We start from the raw sequence: 13,409 nt of genomic DNA, 5'->3' as shown, positions 1-13,409 counted from the left end.
GAACTCAAAAGGCAAAAAATCGTTTTTTTCCCACACAAATGATTGTGAAGTACAGGATTTTTAGAAACACTTCCCCCGCCCCCCATGATACCTTCAAATTCCTTCTCTTCTAAGTAGTGTTGCTTCCTGCCCCCCCCAACTCAAATATTAAAAATAAAAACAAAAAAAAATAATCTCCCTGCTCTTCCTCACGTCCACCTCCCACGGCCTATACAAACAAAAAGGAAAAAAAAAAGAATAAGGAAGCTGTCCAATCAAAAGATCTTACCTTCTCAGACTAAATCATTTTAATCAGTATGCTAGCAAATTCTGTCAGACTCCCCGACTTTTTAAGCAGTACATTATCAGACTCCTCGACTTTTTAAGCAGTACATTATTTAAGTTTCCGCCAAAGCTAAACCTTTGCCAGGCCCCAACCCACTCTCCGTAGAGACTGTTGCCAGGTTGACTTCCCTGCCTCAGTCAAGAGGCCGCTCCTCAGCTCCGCTGGAAATTAATAAGGCCAATCAGAAATGCACAAAGCCTGCCCGGCCAATCGTTCTCCTCCAAGCATTTGCCATCTCCTCTGCGGTCAGATAAATCACGTTAAAGCTATTACACCAATGACCATAAATTAGGGGGCCTGGCGGTCCGTACTCCGGAGGACAAGGCAGGCTAAGATGATTCCAGCGCGGGGGAGGGGAGGCGGCGCGTTACCTGCGGTTACAGCATCCCCGGGCCTCCCCGAGGACCGGCGTCTGGACTGCGCCCAGCTGTGGCCACGGCGCTTCTCGGAGATGGTGCGATCCCCCAGGTGCGGGGGCTCCATCTGCGCCGCTCCGCCAGACTATTTACAGCCAAGGTTCGGCCGGTGATTGCTGGCATGGAAAACTCATTTCTCAGCCCGGATTTTTATTTACACTCTTAGTAAGGAGGCTTCACTCACGTCGGAATGGCAGCGAGTGGCTGCGGCGAGCTTTGGCCCCGGGCCAGGCAGCCGATCTGGGGCCGGTGAGCCGCCTTCGCCGGCGACCTTCCGCCCAGAGCGCGCGATGGGCGCGGGGACAAAGGCGCCAGAAGCCGGGCTGCGAGAACCTCGGTGCCTCAGCACCCTGGAAAAGTTCGGTGGCTTTGTGACTGGATTTCCTTTTGCAGTGTTAGCCGGTTCCCCGCCCCCTTTCCTACCACTCTCTTGGCAGACGTGGAACGTGAGGAAACAGGAGAGTGATGTGCTTTATTAACTCCATCCAAACCGCTAGGTCAAGATTCCGCCCTCCCCCAGGCCCCTTTCCACCCGCCCAAGCCTCCCTGCCGGTGTAGCCCACGCATCCCCCGGGGACGGACTGGCAGTGACTACTCCCGGGAGGGAAACTTCCTGGCTGTTCTTTCCGTTGGCGCCGCCTGAAACCCTGAGCAGGCCGGTGCGTGTGCACATGTGCCTGCAAATCCTGAAAACCTGCCAGCAGCCTGGCACATCTGGGGCTCCCACCACGCACATTCATGCCAGAGAGCAGTAAAGCCCAGGTCAACTGCTGCGAGACAATGGACTGTGCTTTTAACGGCTGGCGAAGCCCGAGAGCTCGGTAAAATGACGGCCCGACTCTCGAGTCCTGTGCAAAGCCTAACACTTGAGGCCGGTTTTCTTTTTTTTTCCTCCCTAAAATAGCAGAGGAAAGGGAGCAGTGTTGTTTGGTTTTGGGGGCGTTCAGTTTCTAGGAATTTCCCCTTAGCTATAGAAATGGTGATTTCTACTCCTCTCCTCAGTGTTCTCAACCTCGGGAAGAATGGGTACTATCTGTATGTTCCTTTCTCCTGCACATGGTCCTCTGATTGTACCACTTTCTCCTTCTCATCCTCTAATCCTCCTCCCATATGATAGCATCGCTTTTACCCCTTTCTTCCCAGAAAAGAGCGGTGCTTCCCCTGCCCTCCTGACCCTAATTTCTGTCATTTCCCTCAGAAAGTCTCCTTTCCCTGTTCCTGGGTGGTAGAGCACGGGGAGGAGGGCCTCAGACTGGGCTACCCCACAGCCTCCCCAGCCTCGGAGTCCAGTGAGGGGCACTTTTCTGGACTGGATTGTGTCCCTCCCAGTTCACTTGTTGAAAGACCCAATCCCACACCACCTCAGAATGTGACTGTATTTCAAGACTCCCCCTTCAAAGAGGTAATTCAGATAAAATGAGGTCATTCGGGTGGGGCCCAATCCAATAGGACTAGGGTCCTTACAGGAGGAAATTTGGACCTGGCCGCATACACACAGGCAAAAGACTGTGAGGGCAGCAAGAAGGCCCAGCCAGGCCGCAGGGAAGCCAGCCCTGCCAACACCTCGACTGTGGACTGGAAGCCTCCAGAACTGTGAGACAATACGTTCTGCTGTTGAAGCCACCCAGTCCGTGGTGTTTTGTTATGGCAACCCTAGAAGACTGACATGGGCACGAAGGAAACCTGCCTGGAACATTCCTGTGGCCCTCCATCGTCTTCCATGACTTGGAAACTACCTGGGATGGCTTTGGCCCAGCACAGTTTTGTTATATTCCAGGTGATCTTTTTTTTCTTAAAATACAAAATTACCAACTAGTGAAATTTCTCTGTTGGTAGAGTGTTATTCATGCCCCTACGGTTTAATTTTCAGTTTTGTGCTGTGTAGGTTTTACAGAAAAATTATAGGATAGTCATTTGAATTTCAGAGGAACAGCAAATAATGTTTTGATTATGTTCCAAATGTTGCATGGGATATGCTTATAATTTAAAAAGTTCTTTATCTGAAATTCAGATTTAAGTAGATGTCTTATACTTTGTGAAATTGGCCAAAGCTAGTTCTGGCGTGTGTGTGTGTATGTCCTTAATGTCTTTACACAGTGGTTCTCACATTAGAATCACTGGAGAACGTTTCAGAAATACTTATGGCTGGGTCCCTCCCTGGAGGGATTCAGATTTAATTGGTTTAAGAATTTTTTTTTAAAGCTCCCCAGTGATTTTAGTGTGCAGACAGGTACTAAAATCCCTGCAGGAAGAGATGGGTATTAACTAATTAAATGTTGCCATCACGTTGTTGGATTTGGGTTCCCTTAAGCTTAAATTCTTTGGGTTTTGTTCTGCTAAAAATGTCATCTTACCACTCTGACTGCTAAGCCCAGAGGGAGAGGTCAAGTAGATCATTGAAAAATACCCTGTTAGTATGGGAAACGGTTTTCTTACTTCAGGTCAACTGTGCCCATAAAGAGAGATGTCAAGAGCCGTAATATTGATACCACTGCAGAGGACTCTCCATTCTGACACTTCAGATTTTGTAATAAACAGTGCAGCTGGGGACCATGGTAAAAGATTTACCTTTCACTGTTACTTTTATTACAGGTCTGTGCTCAAGAATGTACAATGTTTTAAGCACACTTCTTGTTCAAAGGAATTTGAACAGAATTTTGTTCAGTTCTTCCAGACCCTGGGTATATCCTCTTCTTCAGCTGTTAATTGTCAAGCATGAAGAGCTGAAAAATGTATAGAAAGTTCAGGTACCATGGCTAATACCCCTGGGGTAGCACACACCATTTATTCTGCTTGGGTAAGGGCCTTATATTTGACTCTGGTACTCAATTTCATCCTGAAAGTAAATCTTGCCAATGTAAACCTTCATAATAAGTGCTAAGGAGATGCCAGCATAGAGCTCCAGCTGAATAGAGTCTAACTGGAGAGGGAAATAAGATCCTGTGGCAGAAATACATTTTATAGATGATGATATTGGTGGGTGTGATGATACTGATTAATTAGTACAAAGTTCAAAGCTTAAGACTGGAGATCAATGTGAAAGGGCTTTGTTAAAAATGCTATCTAACATGTATGTAGGCGATGGAGGTTTTGTAATCACTGCTTTTTCTCTGATGAGAAGTTCCAGAAAACTGTTGGAGCGGGAGGGAGTTGAGTGTAAAGTCGAATTTTGGATTTGAAATCCTGTGTTTAGTGCTGCTTGGCTCTGGGTCCTTGTGCAACTACTTAGCCTACCTGGACCTTTGCTTCCTCATCTGGAGAAGTGCTTCTAGAATGGCAGAATAATGACCTGAAAATGTATTACTCCATGTAAGCAAAGAATACTGGTAAAAGTTGCCTCAGATCACCTTTTTCAGAACTCTGGACACTCACCGGAGGATTTCAACAATCCAAGGAGTGTTTATTCGGTAACAAAAGCCGAATCATAAGCTGAACCAGTTTCTTTGTGCTCTCTCTGCACTGTGGTAGCCCTGAGCAACAACAGCCTTGTGACTACAGTATCTCTGAGGTCCAGCAGGCTAGCAGATTGCGTGTGTAGCTCCCCCAAAATCCCCAGCCCTGAATCTCACTCTCTGGAATGGCCCGCATTCTCAGCACCTAACTTTACCTGTAAACAGCTCTGTAAAGAATTCTATCTCCAAGATGGTAGTTGAAAACAATCGGCAACATCACAGCTATCTAAGGCAGTCATACCCGTTGAGGTTCACAAGAAGCTGACCAAAATACCGAAAAAGGGGAAAAGCTAGTGAAGATGTCCATAGAAGGCTTTGAAAAGCCATAGCATATTATTGAAGACATAAGAGTTTTTGCACATGTGCAGGGCAATGTGCAAACCCAGGAAAGACCTAACTGACGTTAAAGCCTGCCAGGCCCTTCTGTCCATGAGATTTTCCAGGCAAGAGTACTGGAGTGGGTGACCATTTCCTTCTCCAGCAGATTTTCTGACTCAGGGATTGAACTGTGTCTCCATTAGCAGACGGATTCTTTACCACTAAGCCACCTGGGAAGCCCATTGTAATGACTATTTGCATCTATTTGCATTGTATTTTAAGGCATACAGTGCTAATCATGATAGCACTTATGGTGGTCCTAAGTATAAAAACAAGCACTCTGTTTCCTTCAGGTTCTATTGTACATTGGTCAGTTGGCCAAATGTCCCGACTCAATGTTTAGAACTTCCAGGAATCAGAATTTGTTTTTCCACCTAGGACAGAAATCAGAAATTTCACTGTTCTCCAGAATATTATAACTTTATTTTCCTCAATGATCAAACTCAAAAGGGAGGTAGGACTGTCTAATTCAGAACTACTGAGACTGCTATTCTCAGTTCCACAGCTCTTTAATCAGGGTGCTTAAAGAGTGTGAAATGACTTGTTTCGGGACATTTTGCGGCTGCAGCTTCACGTTTTTCCTGCCCTTATGTCAACAGTACCCCACTCCCATCTCCCAACAGTGCCTTCTGAATAAGCTAATCTGCTTTTATTTTTTTGTGACTAGATTTGTTAATTAAAATTTTAAACAAGGATAAAAGAGAAAGCTCATATGTGTATGCTCCTTTCAGAAGAGTGCTATCCACCAGATCTTCACTCACACTTTCCAAAGACCTGTCCCGCTGGACCAGCAAACCGATCAGATCTTGTCCTTGCAAGGCAATCAGGGTGCACGGCTCCCTGCTTCATGCTCAGTCACATGAAGATGGAATCAGTAAACCAGAGGAGGTTAGGTGACTGGAAAATCTCATCAGAAGTGAAAGATATGAGGCCCAAAACATAGGGAAATGTACTAAGAGAGCAGCAGTCTTTTCAGGGCTCTAATGACAGAAAAAGCAATTAAAAAGGCAGACAGATTGCTCAGATATATAATTTATTCTTTGGCCTGTTGTTTAATTAAAGGAAAAAAAGTAGGATGGCAACAAATTTGAAGTATTTTGTAGATAGGGATTTTTAAATGAGTTTGAGAATTTTTAAAAAAATTTTCATACTCGTAATTTAAAAATTTTATTTTCCTTCAAATATAAGCTAACACTTATAAGCAACAGTCTTGGGAGCCAAAGAACTATTTCACTCTCCCAAGGGTCATGAATGGTACAACATGAGATAGGCTTATCATGAGTGAGGACTTAAAGACCTTTGTTTCCCTGTTCTACACTCATAGCCCCAACAGTCATAATTTTCCTAGTTTACTAATGATTATAAGCTGCACAAAGAAGCAAAAGCAAGGTGTGGCGAACTCTTGCCATGATGTCATCATACCCATCAGTTAGAGTCTCTGCATTATTTTGGTTTGTTTTTTTATTTCCTTAGGTACAAAATGCTAAATGGGAGGTGAGCTCTTCCACATTCAGGTGACATTCCCCCCGCCCCCCGCCCCGTTTTTGCTTTTCTCCCACAAACAGGTTTTGTTTGTTGGTTTTTTTTTTTTTTTTCCTTTTCACGGTAAAGATCGTGAGCATTTAAAAACAAAAAAGTAGGTATGTATGTCAAACTATAAAGGATTACAGTAATATGCGCTGTGGTTATTGCTGTCTAAAAGACACACAAACTGCTAGGCAACTCAGAATTTGAAGGACTCTTGTCTGACAACTGTCTGTCCACGTGGGCTACTGTGTGGTGGTGGAGTCTCTGCATTGTTGCTGGAAGTCTGCTTTCCCCATATTCACTCTGCCAGGTTCCAAATGGAGGATTATTTCCCAAGTCACATATATGCTTCCTTAATGCCATTTTCTTTTTTAGTTTATAATTTTAATCACTGTATCCCAAATCCTGCAGAGCCAGGTTATCTGTACTTTGTTTCAGTTGTCAGTTGCTGTATAAATAAAATACGCAAATCTTAGCTGCTTGAAACCACAACCATTTGTTCCTGTTTCTGTGCATCAGAAATTGGGGCAGGGCTCAGTGTGGATGGTTCCTCTCTGCTCTGGGATGTCTGTGACCTCTGTTGGAATGGCTTGAAAGCTGAGAGCTGGCTGGGCCTCTCTCTTAATATATCACCTGGAGTGATTCAAGTGGGGTTTGAGAATCAAAGATGGGCTCACTCCCAATTTCGGAGCACTTAGGTTCTCCCCCTGGTGGCCTCATCACTCAGTAATTTAGTCTGACATTTGCAGGGTGGCTGGTTTCCAAGAGTGAAAGCAGGTGCTACAGACCTCTAGAGACATAGGGTTGGAATTCTCAGAATGTCATTTCTGCATTCTATTAATCAACGCAAGTCACAGGCCAGACCAGTTCAATGGATGGGTATACAAACACTGCATTTTGATGAGAAAACGAACATTTGCACACTGACATAGAAGGCATAGTTGGCAGCCAGCTTTGAAGACAATCTGCTGCAGCTTTCAAGAGGTAAACTGATATGCTGAGCACTACTCGTGAGAGAATGCTAAGACTCCTCCATCTTCCACAGAGAAAAATCTAAAGGTATCTAATCCAAAGATGGACTCTTTTCATGGGTTTCTACTGTTGAGGGGAGGAGGTGTGATAAGCATTAGGGTAAAAGTAAAGGTGAGAAGAGCTGGGTGGATGTTGTAATTGAATCATTTTTAATATAAGTATTTCTTATCTAGTCAGCTCTTCTGTACTAGGCTTTAGGTGATCTACAGTCTGCTTTTCAGCTCTCTTTTATGGATCAGTACTCTGATTATTTTTAACTTTGTGTCAGTATTCTCTAAGTTACTTAACTTACTGGACTCTAGAACTAAGCTGTTAGCATTTTTTGATGTCTTATCCCACCTGTTAAGGTAACTTTTCTCTAAAGTATGTTACATTTTACTAACAGTTTGTAATTACTTAAAATGCTTAAATGGCAGAGGGGAATCTTGAGTCTTAATTGTCTTCAGCAAGGATATTAGTCACTAGCCCTCTCAAGAATACTTCTTTGGATAAAAGGGTCAATTCAACAAGGAGATATAACCTTTGTAAATGTTTATGCACATAATATAGGAGCACCTAAATGTACAAAGCAAACACTAACATACCTAAGGAGAGAAACAGACATCAGTACGATAATAGTAGGGGGGTTTAATAACCCACTTACATCAACAGAAATCACTCATAGGCAGAAAATCAAACATATGCCCTTAAATGACAAATTAGACAAGATGGATTTAACAGAAATAAAGCATTCCATCCAACAGCAACACAAAATGCATTTTTTTCCAGTGTGCATGGGACATTCTCCAGGATAGATCATGTTTTAGGCCAGAAAACAGTATTAACAAATTTAAGAAGACTGAAATCCTATCAGCCATATTTTCTCACCGTGGTGCTATGAAAGTAGAAATCAATTACAAGAATAAAATCAGAAAATTTACAAATATGTGGCAATTAAGCTACCAAACAAAGCAATAGGTCAACAGAGAAATCATAAAAACCTTGAGACAAGTGAAAATGGAAATAAAATGTATGAAAACCTATGAGATGAAGCAAAAGCAGTTCTAAGAAGAAAGGTTGTAGTGACAAGTGTATACTTCATGAAACAAGAAAATCTCAAATAAACAATCTAACTATTATCTCAAGGAATTAAAAAGAACAAACAAAGGTTAGTAAAAAGAAGGAAGTAACAAAGATCAGAGCAGAAACAAATGAAATAGAGGCTAAGAAGACGATAGCAGATACCCGTGAAGCCAGGAGATGGTCTTTGGTTGCAAATCTTCAGTGAGACTTACTGGAAGGAAAAGAGAAAGGGCTGAAAGAAATTAAAAGGAGACATCACAACAGATGCCACAGAAATACACAGGTTCATGAAACTACTGTGAACAACTGCATGCCAACAACCTGAACAACCTAGAAGAAACAGCTACATTCCTGGAAACATAAAACATTCTAAGGCAGAGTCATGAGGAATAGGAAGTCTGAACAGACCAATTGTTAGTAAGGAGACTGAATCAGTAAAACCTTCCAAAAAACAAAAGGATCAAGTGGCTTCATTGATGAATTCTAACCAACTTTCAAAGATGAATTAATACAATACCAAAATCAGATTAGGACATCACAAGGAAAGAAAATTAAAGGCCAATATCACTGGTAACCATAGATGCAGAAATCCTCAACAAAATATTAGTAAACCAAATTCAACCATATATTAAAAGGACCATACATCCTGATTAAGTGGGATTTATTCCAAGGCTGCAAGGATGGTTTAACATCTTCAAAACAAGGTGATACACCACGGTAACAAAATGAAAGATAAAAATTATATTATCATCTCAATAGATACAGAAAAAGTATGTGACAAATTTCTAACATTCATTTATGATAAAAACTCAACAACATGAGTATAAAGGGAATTCACCTGAACACAGTAGAGACCATATATAACAAGTCCATAACTAACACCACACTCAGAGATGAAAAGCTGAAAACTTCTCCTTTAAGATTAGAAACCAGAAATAAACTCATGCATATAGGGTCAGTTACATAACAGAGAAGCCAAGAATACACACTGGGGAAAGGACACTCTCTTCAACAAATGACATACTGAAAACTGGACAGCCATATGCCAAAGAATGAAACCAAGTGATTACTTACACCATAAACAAAGACTTGAACGTAAGACCTGAAACCACAAGGCTCCTAGAAGAAAACACAGGTGGTAAGTTCCTTGACATTGGCCATGACAAACGTTTTTTGGATTTGGCACCTGGGGAAAAATAAACAAGAGTGACCATACATCGAACTAAAATGCTTCTACACAGCAAAGGAGACCATCAACAAAATGAAAAAGTGCTGAATGGGAGAAAATATTTGCACATTGTAGGCATTTATCTGATAAATGGTTAATATTCAAAATATATAAAGAACTCATACAGCTTAAAATCAATTTAAAAAAATGGACAGAAAATCTGAATATACATTTTTCTGAAGATGACTACATACAGATGGCCAACAGACACATGCCAAGAGGTTTAACATCACTAATCATCAGGGAAATGCCAATCAAAACCATGAGATATCCACTCACACCTCTCAGAAAGGCTATTATCAATAAGACCTCAATAAGTGTTGGCAAGGATACGGAGAAAAAAGTTGTTGGGAACGTAAATTGATGGCGCCACTATGGCAAACAATATGGACGTTCCTCAGAAAATTAAATAGAACTACCATTAAAATCCTTGAAGGAGGGAACTGGGTTGGGGGAGGAGGGGCAGAGGTCGCAATATTGTTTCAAGTTGGATAAATTGACAAGGGCGAGAGATACACTGCAATCCATCCCTACCTCCAGTCCTGTTGCTGGGCCCTGTTTCCCTCCTCGGCCCCCAAGAGCTGGGTGCCCTTTTCTGCAGGGTTTCCAGGCCCCCACTCCAGGGCCAGGCTGACCCGACTTGCTGGGCTTCATGAGAACTTCCAAAGTGGAAAAATATCAGAGAGGGCACGTACGGAGTGGTATACAAAGCCAAAAACAAGTTGATGGGAGAAGTGGTGGCACTTAAAAGAATCCGCCTGGACACTGAGACAAAGGGTGTGTGTACCCAGTACTGCCATATGGGAGATCTCTTGGCTTAAGAAACTTAATCACCCTAATATTGTCAAACTGCTGGATGTCATTCACACAGAAAACAAGCTCTACCTGGTTTTTTAGTTTCTGCACCAGGATCTCAAGAAATTCATGGATGCCTCTGTGCTCACTGGCATTCCTCTTCCCCTCATAAAGAGCTACTTGTTCAGCTGCTCCAGGGCCTAGCTTTCTGCCACTCTCATCGGGTCCTGCTCCAAGACCTCAAACCTCAGAATCTGCTTATCAACGCAGATGGGTCCATCAAGCTAGCAGACTTTGGACTAGCCAGAGCTTTTGGGGTCCCTGTTCATACTTACACCAACGAGGTGGTGACTCTGTGGTACTGAGCACTGGAAATCCTTCTGGGCTGCAAATACTACTCCACAGCTGTGGACATCTGGAGCCTTGGTTGCATCTTTGCTGAGATGGTGACTTGCCAGGCCCTATTCCCTGGAGATTCTGAGATTGACTAACTCTTCCAGATCTTTCTTCCCTGGAGACCTCAGATGAGGTGGTTTGGCCAGGAGTTACTTCTATGCTGGATTATAAGCCAAGTTTCCCCAAGAGGGCCAGGCAAGATTTTAGCAAAGTGGTGCCACCCCAGATGAAGATGGATGGAGCTTGTTATCGCAAATGCTGCATTACGAGCCTAACAAGCGGATTTCAGCCAAGGCAGCTCTGGCTCACCCTTTCTTCCAGGATGGGACCAAGCCAGTACCTCACCTTTGACTCTGATTGCCTTCTCAAGCCCCTACCCCCAGTATCACCCTCTTCTCCAGTGCAAGTGTGATCTGGCTCAGCCCGGGCTCTTAGCTCACTGATCTTGTCTGGTTGCCTTAGCACTCACCTGCCCCTCTTAGCTGGTCCACTCTGGAGTGATGGGGTGGAGGGAAGAAATAGGTGGAATTGAAAGGACACTTCAGTATTAGATGCACTTAAGTCAGCCTCCACTATCCTCTCTGCCTCCTCTTAGTCATTGCTTAAGAGGGCTGGGTGTTTTGTTTTTTTTTTTTTAAACAAAATAAAAAGACTTTCTCCTCCGTCCACATAAGATTTACCATCCCAGTCTCTGAAAGCCCCACTATTATTATTTTCTGTATCTGGGATGATAGAGACCCCAAGCCTCCAGAGCCACTGTGTAAGGCCAACTTATAGCAGTGGGGGCTAATTTGGAACCTATGAAAACCAAGCAAAACAAAAACGTGATGGAGGGGCCTGTTTCAAAGAATTAGGTTAAAAAAAAAATAGATCCAACTGGTTTATATCCTAGTTTTAGTGTTTCATCTCACCTAACATCTGGGAGACTTAAGATTCCCAGTCTCTGCAGTCCTGGTGGGGCTGCAGTAGAAATGATGGCTTCTAGGCTTCTTGCCTGTCCCTCCTATGGGCAAGATGTGTCTAGGAGGCTCCGAGACAGGGACTGCACTTCACCTTCACCTTAGGAAGATGTTTGAATTTTTCTCTTCAAGATTCTTAAGGTGCTAGGTCCCATCTTCCTCTGAAGGCCACCCCGTAAGAGTAAAAGTTAAGGTTGAGACATCATTTTGAGAATTCTGAAACTCAGGGCAGTAACTGACTGGGAACATTGGGGAAAAAGTATTTATTTAAAAGAAGGATGAACGATTATATTTCAGGCTATAGTTGTTTTTTAAGTGGGAATGGGTGGGGACTTGTTGCCATGTGCACCTTGGGGTTTGTAATGCAAATATATATTAAAAAGATTTTTTTTTCTTTTTAGGAAATTTTTTCTCTTCTCCCACCTTTTGTCCTTGAGTGTTCTTGCTGTTAACATTATTTGTAGTTTAGTTTGTAACTGATTAAAAAAAAGTTCCTAGTTAAAAAAAAAATCCTGAAAGACGATGCTATTAAAGTGCTGTGTGCAATATGCCAACAGATTTGGAAAACTCAGCAGTGGCCACAGGACTAGAAAAGGTCAGTTTTCATTCCAATCCCAAAGAAAGGAAATGCCAGAGAATGTTCAAACTGCTGCATAATTGTGCTCATTTCACATGCTAGCAAGGTAATGCTCAAAATCTTTCAAGCTAGACTTAAGCAGTATGTGAACTGAGAACTTCAAGCTGGATTTAGAAAAGGCAGAGGAATCAGAAGATCAAATTGCCAACATCTGCTGGATCACAGAAAAAGCAAGAGAATTCCAGAAAAACATCTGCTTCACTGACTAGGCTAAAGCCTCTGACTGTGTGGATCACAACAAACTGTGGAAAATTCTTAAAGAGATGGGAATACCAGATCATCTTACCTGTCTCCTGAGAAACCTATATGCAGGTCAGGAAGCAACAGTTAGAACTGAACATGGAACAATGGACTGGTTCAAAATTGGGAAAGGATTATATCAAGGCTATATATTGTCACCCTGCTTATTTAACTTCTATGCAGAGTACATCATGCAAAATAACCAGGCTGGATGAATCACAAGCTGGAATCAAGATTGCTGGGAGAAATATCAGTAACCTCAGATATCCAGATGTCACCACCCTAATGGCAAAAAGCGAAGAGGAACTAAAGAGCCTTTTGATGAAGGTCAAAGAGGAGAGTGAAAAAGCTGACTTAAAACTCAACATTCAAAAAACTAAGATCATGGCATCCAGTCTCATCACTTTATGGCAAACAGATGGGGGAAAAAAATGCAAACAGTGATAGACTTTACTTTTTTGAGTTCCAAATCACTGTGGATGGTGACTGCAGCCATGATATTAAAAGATGCTTGTTCCTTCGAAGAAAAGCTATGACAAACCTAGACAGAGTATTAAAAACCAGAGACATTACTTGTCAACAAAAGTCTGTCTAGTCAAAGCTATGGTTTTTCCAGTAGTCATGTATGGGTGGGTATGAGAGTTGGACCATAAAGAAGGTGGAGCACTGAAGAATTTGGTGCTTTTGAACTGTGGTGCTGGCGACAACTTTTCAGAGTCCCTTGAACTGCAAGGAGATCCAACCTAAAGGCAATCAACCCTGAATATTCATTGGAATGGCTGATGCTAAAGTTGAGGCTCCAATACTTTGGCCACCTGATGTGAAGCGTCAAATCTTTGGAAAAGACCCTGATGCTGGGAAAGATTGAGAGCAGGAGGAGGAGGCAAAAGAGGATTAGATTGTCGGTTGGCATCACTGACTCAATGGACATGAGTTTGAGCACACTCTGAAAGACAGGGAAG

The 13,409-nt window shown here is 42.7% G+C and overlaps 1 pseudogene; it reads left to right on the top strand.

Annotated features, from left to right (window-relative positions):
* The first annotated feature begins 659 nt into the window (after positions 1–659).
* Positions 660–10,962, top strand: LOC138078648 (cyclin-dependent kinase 2-like; annotated as a pseudogene).
* Positions 10,963–13,409: the final 2,447 nt, after the last annotated feature.

Source organism: Capricornis sumatraensis, chromosome 4, assembly GCF_032405125.1.
Source record: "Capricornis sumatraensis isolate serow.1 chromosome 4, serow.2, whole genome shotgun sequence".
Lineage (NCBI taxonomy): Eukaryota > Metazoa > Chordata > Mammalia > Artiodactyla > Bovidae > Capricornis > Capricornis sumatraensis.
The sequence above is the reverse complement of the archived record's forward strand: the minus strand, read 5'-3'. Positions and strand labels throughout refer to the sequence as shown.